We start from the raw sequence: 11,549 nt of genomic DNA, 5'->3' as shown, positions 1-11,549 counted from the left end.
CAACCACGCCGAAAATTCAAAGCGTTTGACTTTGTCATCGGGTGTCAGGGCTTGTAGCAATTGTAAACGGCAAGGCTTCTGCTTTAGCCTTTTCCGCTAGATTTTCCAAACCGTCGGCTGTGGTACGTTTAGCTCCCTGCTTGCTTTATTCGTCGACTTCCGCGGGCTACGCGTGAAACTTGCCCGCACGCGTTCAACCGTTTCTTCGCTCACTGCAGGCCGACCCGTTGATTTCCCCTTACTGAGGCATCCAGAAGCTTTAAACTGAGCATACCATCGCCGAATGGAGTTAGCAGTTGGTTGATCTTTGTTGAACTTCGTCCTGAAGTGTCGTTGCACTGTTATGACTGACTGATTTGAGTGCATTTCAAGCACGAGATACGCTTTCTCGGCTCCTGTCGCCATTTTGTCTCACTGCGCTCTCGAGCGATCTGGCGGCAGAAACCTGATGTGCGGCTTCAGCCGAACAAAACTTTATGAGTTTTTCTACGTATCTGTAGTGTGTCGTGACCATATGTCAATGAATGGAGCTACAGTGAATTTATGGAATCGCTTCAATCATTTGTAATAGCCCTGTATCTCACGAAATAAGCGTCACACGAAAAACCTACAAAGAACGAAACTTGTCTAGCTTGAAGGGGGAAACCAAATGGCGCTATGGTTGGCGCGCTAGATGGCGCTGCCATAGGTCAAATGGATATCAACTGCGTTTTTCAAATAGGAACCCCCATTTTTTATTACATATTCGCGTAGTACGTAAAGAAATATGAATGTTTTAGTTGGACCAATTTTTTCGCTTTGTGATAGATGGCTCTGTAATAGTTACAAACATGTGGCTCACAATTTTAGACAGTTGGTGGCAGGTAGGTTTTTTAAATTGAAATACCGAACGTAGGTACGTTTGATCATTTTATTTCGGTTGTTCCAATGTGATACATGTACCTTTGTGAACTTATCATTTCTGAGAACGCATGCTGTTACAGTGTGATTACCTGTAAATGCCACATTAATGCAATAAATGCTCAAAATGATGTCTGTCAACCTCAATGCATTTGGCAATACGTGTATCGGCATCCCTCTCAACAGCGAGTAGTCCTCCTTCCGTAATGTTCGCACATATATTGACAATGTGCTGACACATATTGTCAGGCGTTGTCGGTGGACCACAATAGAAAATATCGTTCAACTTTCCCCACAGAAAGAAATCCGGGGACGTCAGATCCAGTGAAAGTGCGTGTCATGGTATGGTGCTTCAACGACCAATCCACCTGTCATAAAATATGCTATTCAATACCGCTTCAACCGCACGTGAGCTATGTGCTGGACATTCATCATGTTGGAAGTACATCACCATTCTGTCATGCAGTGAAACATCTTGTAGTAACATCGGTAGAACATTACAAAGAAAATCAGCATACATTGAACCATTTAGTTTGCCATCGATAAAATTGGGGCCAATTATCCTTCCTCCCATAATGCCGCACCATACATTAACCCACCAAGGTCGCTATGTTCCACTTGTCGCAGCCATCGTGGATTTTCCGTTGACCAATAGTGCGTATTACGCCGGTTTACGTTACCACTGTTGGTGAATGACGCTTCGTCGCTAAATAGAACGCGTGCAAAAAAATCTGTCATCGTCTCGTAATTTCTCTTGTGCCCAGTGGCAGAACTGTACACGACGTTCAAAGTCGTCGCCATGTAATTCCTGGTGCATAGAAATATGGTACGGGTGCAATCGATGTTGATGTAGCATTCTCAACACCAACGTGTTTGAGATTCCCTATTCTCGCGCAATTTGTCTGCTAGTGATGTGCGGTTTAGCCGCAACAGCAGCTAAAACACCTACTTGGGCATCATAATTTGTTGCAGGTCGTGGTTGACGTTTCACATGTGGCTGAACACTTCCTGTTTCCTTAAATGGCGTAACTATCCAGTGAACGGTCCGGACACTTGGATGATGTCGTCCAGGATACCGAGCAGCATACATAGCACACGCCCATTGGGCATTTTCATCACAATAGCCATACATCAACAGGACATCGACATTTTCCGCAATTGGTAAACAGCCAATTTTAACATGGGTAATGTATCATGAAGCAAATACCGTCTGTATTGATACCACGTACTTATACTTTTGTGACTATTACAGCCCCATCTATCACAAAGTGGTCCAACTAAAGCATTCATATTTCTTTATGTACTACATGAATATGTAATAAAAAATGGTGGTTCGTATTTAAAAAACGCAGTTGATATCCATTTACCTTATGGCAGTGCCATGTAGTGGGTCAACCATTGCGCCATCTGGTTTCCCCCTTCAAGCTAGACGAGTTCTGTTCTTTGTAATTTTTTCGTTTGATGCTTATTTCGTGAGATATTTGACCCAGTCATTATCAATAGACCACCCTGTATGTCACGGACATCATTTGTCAGATTGAAAGGGTAAGTTATAACACATCCCTCTACGTTAAAGCAATCTGTTACACCTCAACTTCCATAGCCAGTCAAGAATGCGCAGTGCAGTTTAACACTACTGAAGCTGCTTTTTGAGATTCTTGAGTGAGGGCATATTCCCATCCCCATAGAATATGACTAGTTTGATAATCAGAAGGAAGCCAGTGGTTTGGACGGTCAAAGATATAAAAAGAATGACAAGTGAAACTCCTAGTTATTAGCAAAACTTTTGGAAATATCTTCCATTTTGTCTGGTCGGTTCTAAGCAACTAAATATTTCTCATTTTTGAGGTGAAATGATGAAATTACAAAAAATCAGTTGTTTGAAAATTGTGAAATAAGGGATTTGAGTATCCATCCCAAATAATACAACAGCAAAGTACTTGTAAGTATTGCATTAACTATACACATAAAAGCAAGACTATGAACATGAAAACATCACAGTTTTTGTTACATAGAGAAACATTTATACTCTTTTTACCTGTGAGATTTGGTTTTAAATGGTGGATTCTTCAACGAGATTTTTACATGAACATGGAAAACAGGAACGAAAAAGATGCACAATATTACATTTACACAATGGGGGAAATATTGCATGTGGTTTAATTACAAGGGCTTTCTGAGAAGTAATGCCTTCAATTTTTTATGTGAAATCTCAAAGCTTTTTAAATAAAAGAAACTTTATTAACATTTTACATTTTTATTCTTCCACCTATATACTTATTTCTCAACATAGTTACCCGGGTGATGGCCAAATTTCTCATAACAAGAGACCAGTTTGTAGACACCATCACTGTAGAATGTTTGACTTTGTTCACAAAGCCAAAACCTCACTTCCGCTTGTACTGCTTCACCACTGTTGAAATAAAGTCTTCACAAGTGTTCGTAAGCTCTGGGAACACGTGAAAATCAGATGGTGGAAAATTGGGACTGTACAGATGTAACTGTTGGAGGGAGAGAAAATGTGGATTGTCCAGATCTGAAGTAATTACGCTAATGCACAATTATCTGCACCTTGTCTCTCCAACCATGTACAACAATGCCGGTGTGGCTGCCATGTCCATTTTCATCGTGTTGACAATGTATCCAAAAATCTTCATTTAAAAATGCAAGTCCTCATCCCATCAGGAGAAGGAAAGCAGCACATAGCTTGGTGTAGAATAAAAACTTGCAACTTCCGCATATTATAACTTTTACTAAACACAATACCGATACAACATAATCACATATACCTTTATTGCACAATCTCAAAAGACACACCGTCACCGAGATTGGTGAAAAAAGGCAAATGAGGTATGGAAAAAAAATTGGCAGTTTACTCTTAAAATTTCTGTCAGCATAGATATAATAGTACTTCCCTACGGTATATTTGCCTCATGTGGACAACATGAATATTTATTTACCTGTGTAGGTCATTTAAAGAACCTACACACAGATAACAATCGATGACAGTGAACACCGAGGTGTCACATTCTTGCAGAGGTTGCAGTACTCGCACGTGATCTGGCATTGTCATAATGAAGGTCAGGTTGCTCCATGTGTGAACGAACATTTTCTGCAAACAAACACTCGACTACAGCACACTGTTTCACATGCACCGACATAGTCACACACCTGCATGTTGCATGCTACAATTTGAAGCCCTCTAATGGCAGAGGGTTTCAACTTTTGTCAGCAAGGTGGGAAAGTCACTGAGTAATATGCACAATGTGTAACACGTCAACTGATATTGGGAACAGAATAAAATATTTCAAGCTTTTTGGCTCACCCTTGTAGATCATGCACTGATTCACTAACATTACACAGAATACGGGCTGTTAAAAAAGTGCCGATAGATGTTTAGTGGGTGATAAGAATACTGTCATATCACACTGGCAAAGCTATACAATTATTTGAGAGCTCAAATAAATGAATTTCAGTGGACCTTGTTTCCCTCCTAGTTCCACATTCTGGGTTCTGCATCAAAGGTACTCCACCTTGATATACTGTAGCTCAATGCAGTCTGAAAAACTTCTCCCTGTAAACCTACTTACCATAATTATGTCTACTGAAGTAACGCTCTTTGCCAGACACAGCTAAGATACACCAAAAACATGGCCTAGAGAAGAGTTTCAGTTAGTGTATGAGCAATAAAGTATTTTTCTTACAGGTCTGAGCCTTAAAAAACTGATAAAGCTGTGCTCACCTCAATGGCTGGTTTGAAGCAGGTGGAGGTGCTATCCGCTTGCCTTCTTCCCATTTATGAACAGACTTGCAGTTTTACATGGACTTTGAAAACTTTTCACATTAGTAAATAATTGCACGAGGTGAAAGAAGTGAGAACGTCCTGGGACTGACTATAGAGGCTTAATTTCAAAGGCATAACCTACTGCAAGAGGATGCACCCTGGGGGCTTTTAAACAACTGCAACAAAAATATGAATGCATCCTTTGCCACAGGACATTCACACTTCATTAACTTAAACATTATTTTGCATTTATGGGTTATGTGTTTTGTAACCGTGATGTTCCTAGCATTATTTGCAAGTACCATTCACAAGCCTTAGCAGAGTAAACTATTTTTTACTGACCTACTGAATGCACTACTTGAGTAGTTAAGCAGGGTGTATACATGGGCAAGGAAAAAAATTTCCAGATTTCTCGATTAAAAATGCAGTTTCTCCCGCGTGAAAACACACTTTTTCCAAGTTAAATGACAGGAGATTTTCCCTCGGAATTGTAAAACTTACCAATCCCTTGAATGATTATGTTTTTATTTACACGGGGGCATAGAATTTCCGGGACTAGTGCAGCAGGGGATACAACCCGTCGGCTTTGAACAATGACGTCACAAGTCGCCAGAGAGCATGTATTACAGAGATGAAAGAGCTGAGGAGAATGTTGAGAAACAAAGGAATGCGAGAGAGATAAACATTGGTCTTGCCAAAAGCATAAGTGTTTTTTGAATTTAAAAAAAAAAAAACTCACGAGATAGAATAAACTGATCCTACTTTATTAAGCAATATCTTGTCAAAAGCCGAGAAGCGATTGTTCTTAATGTTCTAGCTCCCTTCAGTACGTAATAAGGGTTTTTTGACTTTAAAAAAAAAAAAATCTCACGAGATAGAATAAACTGATCCTACTTTATTAAGCAGCTCCCTTCAGTACCTAATAAGTGTTTTTTGGCTTTTTTTAAAAAAAATCTCACGAGATAGAATAAACTGATCCTACTTCATTAAGCAATCAGTAAAGCAACGAAACTAAAATATAACAGCTTTATTATTATTTATTATAGTTGTGTCGTCAGTGTAAAGGCGAAGTGAAGGATGTTGTTGTGATGGGGGTTTCGGAAGTACACATTCGAAAATGTCATGCTGATACTAGAGCTGGAAAACGAAAAAAGATCGCCAGCTCCGAAATTTCTATTACGTACTTCGCAACACGGAAATACACATATTGGTGGAATAAGAAAGTGAAATAAATATTAAGTACCGGCCGAATAAAAAACAAACAATTAAGTTAATTAAATCACACGTTTAATGATGTACCGAATATCAAGCGATCGCTTTTAGATTAACATTCAATTATTTTAATGATAGTGCTTATTAGAACACAGAACTGCTTTATTATCTATGCCTCGAAGTGAAGACATTACGATCTATGACTAAGGAATGACGTCATTGTTCAAAGCCGAAGGGTTGTATCCCCTGCTGCACTAGACCCGAATTTGGGACTTTCCCAGCACTTTAGGAAACGAAACTCAAGGGAAATAAAAAAACATGTTTTGGAAAGATCTTTGATAGGCAGCAACATGTACGCTGCATATTTTCGTATTACTAAAGTATAAATTCCAATTTCACCGAACACCACATGTTACTTCCCGAACCTTTGAAATCGAGATTGCGATGCGCTTTTGTAAGCCAGTCATAGCTCATGTCACGTGATCTGATAATTTCCAAGAATGATTGCCTATCGAAGTCATTGGGTCCAAACGACACATATCGAATGTGCTGTCGTAAATCGATCATGCGGCTCCGTGGCGGGCGTTTTGCGCAATTATTTGTGATCGTCATTTTATCTGTTTTCGTCATTCCCTTACTTGCCCTAAATTACATACCTCCGCAAATTATTTGTGACGTTTCTTCGGTGGATTCTCTCACATGGAAGAGTTTAATTCCATGTTTAACCAGCGTAGAAAATTGTTCGACATTTTGTAGCAAATATGGAGTACTACCGGACGAGGAATGAAGGGACTGTGGTGGTGTATGTTAAACTTCGTAAGAACAGTTTCGATGCTGAAATACAGTTACAATGTCATTGCTGACAGTGCAGAAAACGAACGAGTATCAGGAAGAGTACACGGTTCGATTCTTCCAAATTATCCATCCACAACACCGTAATGGACTTTCTCGTGACAACATCGACGACGAATAAGGTAAGACGTCTCCTTTGCAATTACAAATATTTTTGTAACGCTCTTTTTTTGTAATTGCTGTAGTCCAACGTAAACATACTCATAACGCCCGCCACGGGAGTCGCATGATCGATTTCCGATCGCAAGTTTGATATGTATCGTTTGGACCCAACGACTTCGTTAGGCAATCATTCTTGCTTCTTGGAAATTACCCGTGATCTCGCCACCCAATGACAGCGGATATTCAGACCATAGGACACGTGATGTAGTCGGCCAATAGCAACATCACTGTTAAGTAGCTTGGCGCTAATGACCATAGAAGTTTTGCGCCCTAAAACCACAAACAAAAAAAGTAGCGAGAATACACAAACAGGAAAAGTTAATGTTTTAAATTAACATACATAGTGTTGCTACTAGAAGAGCTTTCACATACTGCATGAGAAGCTAAGCTCTTATATATAATGTTGATCTTTTTTGCGCGCGTCACACTTTAGGATATATCACACAAATGTGCCAGCAAAATTTTTAGCAGAGTCCAGTGGCTTGTCCTCTAAGTTTTCCACAAATAAATTAGCTACCAGAGAGGAGAGAGGGCATCCCATAGTACTACATCAATTTCCTCATAATAACGACATAGATGTCTGATCTTCAAGGCTCGAAATTCCTCTCAATGGCTCACCAAAGAGTTGAGTTTTTAATGAGATTCAAACGGTCTGTGATTTAAGAAATTCATCGCACATTCTCGCAAATAGTCCAACTTGTCTAAAAGGAAATTTACTTTTAAACTAACGCTTTTCAAACCACCATTCGCAATATTTTACCCCGACATGTTAGAAACAGGTTCCTTCCAGTAGTTGTCAGAGAGCGCCAGATAGCAGGCGCCACAGCGCTTGCGCAGCTACGATGAACCAGGAAGCCCGTATGGTCGTACGTGTAAAACATTAAAAATTCTTACTTTATGTCATAAAAGAAACAAGACATCAGAGGATACTCCAAATGCATCGGAATTTTGTGAACCATACTAAAATGCATAATTCGTCTTATAGTGCACCTTCGCGTGTCCGGATTCCCAATGAAGTAGGCGTCGACCTGATATGAAGCTTTTCAGTGTGGTTTTCGGGGTGTAAATTTTTTTTGAATACCAGGACTGTATTGTCTCATGCTTGGTTCTTTATTATGGCACAATACCATACGTGCTAGAAGATGAAATGTGCACGTGTAATGCAGCGAGCAGTTGAAACCAGTTGTGGAATTAAACATTTCGTTTCAAACACACTGACTGCCTCAGCGAGAAAGACTAATAAAAGCCAAATTTCTTTAGAAAACAGACAAAAATATCTTCATTGTTCTGCAAGGCGATTAACGCCTGATTGTCAGAATGGTGGAAATAAAATCTGAAACTAATAACATTTTCAGCATTCCGTAATTATGTGAATGTGTTTTAATTCACTCGATAGTTCCCGGCCACAGAAATCCGCTTTATTTTAATTTGACGAAAGAGCAGGAAACGAAGAGGAAACAGTAAAATCACTAAATATAGGTACGGGTCACGTGGAGACTACATGTTGTGTCTAGACAAGACAGCCTAGACACAATGAGAGGAAGCCGAAAGGCACGCGCTTAAACTCACGCAGGCTGGCGTGAGGTCTGAAACAGGATACGTAATGAATGCTATAAAGAAAAGTACGTAGCTTCGGGAATACTTAACTTTAATCCACATTTGTCGAACATCGCTCTTGATGATACATTAATAGAATCTCAATATCAATTGAATACGGCGCCTTGCTAGGTCGTAGCAAATGTAGCTGAAGGCTATGCTAACTATCGTCTCGGCAAATGAGAGCGTATTTGTCAGTGAACCGTTCCTTGCAAAGTCAACTGGGGCGAGTGCTAGTACGTCTCTCTAGACCTGCCGTGTGGTGGCGCTCGGTCTGCTATCACTGACAGTGGCGACACGCGGGTCCGACGTATACTAACGGCTCGCGGCCGATTTAAAGGCTACCGCCTAGCAAGTGTGGTGTCTGGCGGTGGCACCACACTACACACTTCCCCACTATAATTCAGACTGTTCTGCGCATCAGCTCCGGATCTACGGTATTTCCGCACCTGTGCAATACGAGATAGTGGCGCCCCCCGCCCCTCCAACGAGCGTTTGAGATATAATGTAAAAATGTTCATTTGTAGCGCACATCTTTCTGAAGAGTCTGATACATAAAACATATATGCTCGAGGAAATTTAAGGCATGTTACTTGGTATTAAGTGTACCAAAGTGCAGTGCCATATCTCTTCACACAGCATTTTTCTATCGCACGTAACTGTATTTCACTATGTGGAATTGAAACACGTATATTTTGTAATGGATGCCATCAAACTATATTCAGGACACTGGAAATTAAACTGTCCTGCGGTGGCGCTGCCGCTCCCAGTAGGCCGGTTTGACATCCTGCAATTAGTAGTTGATGGGGTTATTTGTAATCGGGAGAACAAGAAAATTTGCGCTTTTTACTGACTATTAGGCAATAACTTTCTCTTTTGCTTGATATAAAACTAAATATAGGATACATAAAACCAGTAAAGACAAGAGACAAGCAAAACAGTACACTTTTCTTCAATCCTTAGCTCCTAGCATTTTTTTCACTCTAATCTTGCTACAGCTTTACATGGAGTGCTTTCCTTTCTGTGAAAGAATCTATTACCTCAACGAAGTTTGTCAAACGTTTTGCTACATGAAAAATCGAAATGTCGTTGTCTAATACTGCAAAAGCTGTTAATACAAATAGTACCCAAAACTGGTGTCGTTTCTCGAACTAATTACGTCTATTTTGTCACTGTCTGCTAAATAAAACGAATTAGGCTTTCTAATATTGCAGCAATTTTAACACACATCAAATAAACCAGGCTGTTTTGGCGCAAATGGTCATTTTTATAACGCGACAGAATATAATTCATGAAGTACCAATATCAAATGCATATTAGGCCTGCTACAAGCAAAACGCTTTATGTTAGTTTCACAGTTCATTCATACGCTCCAGTTTCTCAAACATGAGATCGAAACGTAGTAGTACGAAATTTTTATATAAATTTCGAATCGTCGTATTCTTCCATAATTTATGTGATATCCCTGTTTCTCTCCTTCCTCATGTTAACAAACAATCTTGTCATCACTAATTGAGGAACTATTCCTGCACTGTCAAAACTTACTGGCCAGTTAACTTCACTAACCCTGTCAGAATCACCAGTTTAGTTATCAGGCGATTATTCTCCAGTTAGGCATAGAATTGTGGAGAAGAGGAGTTTGTGGCACAACTTGACTAGAAGAAGGGATCGGTTGGTAGGACATTTTCCGAGGCATCAGGGGATCACCAATTTAGTACTGGAGGGCAGCGAGGAGGGTAAAAATCGTAGAGGGAGACCAAGAGATGAATACAAAACAGATTCAGAAGGATGTAGGTTGCAGTAGGTATTGGGAGATGATGAAGCTTGCACAGGATAGCGTATCATGGAGAGATGCATCAAACCAGTCTCAGGACTGAAGACCACAACAACAACAGGCGTTTTTAGATGTTCATACGACGTGTCTTCCGTGCTACTTCTGGCATAGAACTTAAGCGACTGCTAGCTGGGGACTGTGCAACTGGCCCTTGTTAGTGTTGCGATCTGACCAAAAATTTGCCGGTCGCTGTGGCCGAGCAGTTCTAGGCGCTTCATGCCGGAACTGCGCTGCTGCTACGGTCACAGGTTAGAATCCTGCCTCGGTCGTGGATGTGTGTGATGTCCTTTGGTTACTTAGGTTTAAGTAGTTCCAAGTCTAGGGGACTGATGACTGAAGACCTCAGATTTTAAGTCCCATAGTGCTTAGAGGCATTTTTGAACCAACCAAAAAATTTCTGTCAAAATTTCATTTTCTTGGATACACCGAAGAGATAATACTTAATCTCTCTTACCTGTTATTCCTGTTAGTCGTTTATTTCCACTCTGGTAGTCTGAATCTATGGATTCCACTATTAATTATAACAACGCTGATCATTCGCAAACCCAATCAACCACATAATCAAACAGCTATTGGCATTTGCCAGTTCGGCTTTACTCCGCTCTGCTCGTATACCCTTATCCCCTTTTGCCTGCAGGAAAGTTTATTTCTAGATATGACGAGGATTCCCCTGACAGAGACATCACGTACACTATCCACGCATTCAAAAATCAACTTATGATTCATTCAGAAATCAGCTTAGAATGTGTTCAAAAACCAACAAGAATGGGTTTCTAAATCATACCAGTAATCGATACACCAACGTGCGCTGGACGCTAGGCGCTTTGTGGAACAGGGTTTTATTTTCCTCAAGAATATGAATATAAATTGCCCCCCCCCCCCCCCCTCCTGCAATGGTGTGGGGCGTGTGCAATGGGAATGATATGGGACCCTTGATAAGTCTAGATATAACTTTGACAGGTGAGACATACGTAAGCATCCTGTCTGATCACCTGCATCAATTCATGTCCAATGTGCATTCCCACAGACTTAGGCAATTCCATAAGGACAACGCAACACCTCAAATGTCCAGAATGCTACAGAGTGACTGCAGGAACACTCTTCTGAGTTTAAACACTTCTGCTGGTCACCAAACTCCCCACACATCAATATTATTGAGCATATCTGGGATGTCTTGCAACGTGCTGTTCAGAAGATATTTCCACCCCC

The sequence above is a fragment of the Schistocerca americana genome, chromosome 9 (genome assembly GCF_021461395.2).
Source record: "Schistocerca americana isolate TAMUIC-IGC-003095 chromosome 9, iqSchAmer2.1, whole genome shotgun sequence".
In the NCBI taxonomy this organism is placed as follows: domain Eukaryota; kingdom Metazoa; phylum Arthropoda; class Insecta; order Orthoptera; family Acrididae; genus Schistocerca; species Schistocerca americana.
The sequence above is the reverse complement of the archived record's forward strand: the minus strand, read 5'-3'. Positions refer to the sequence as shown.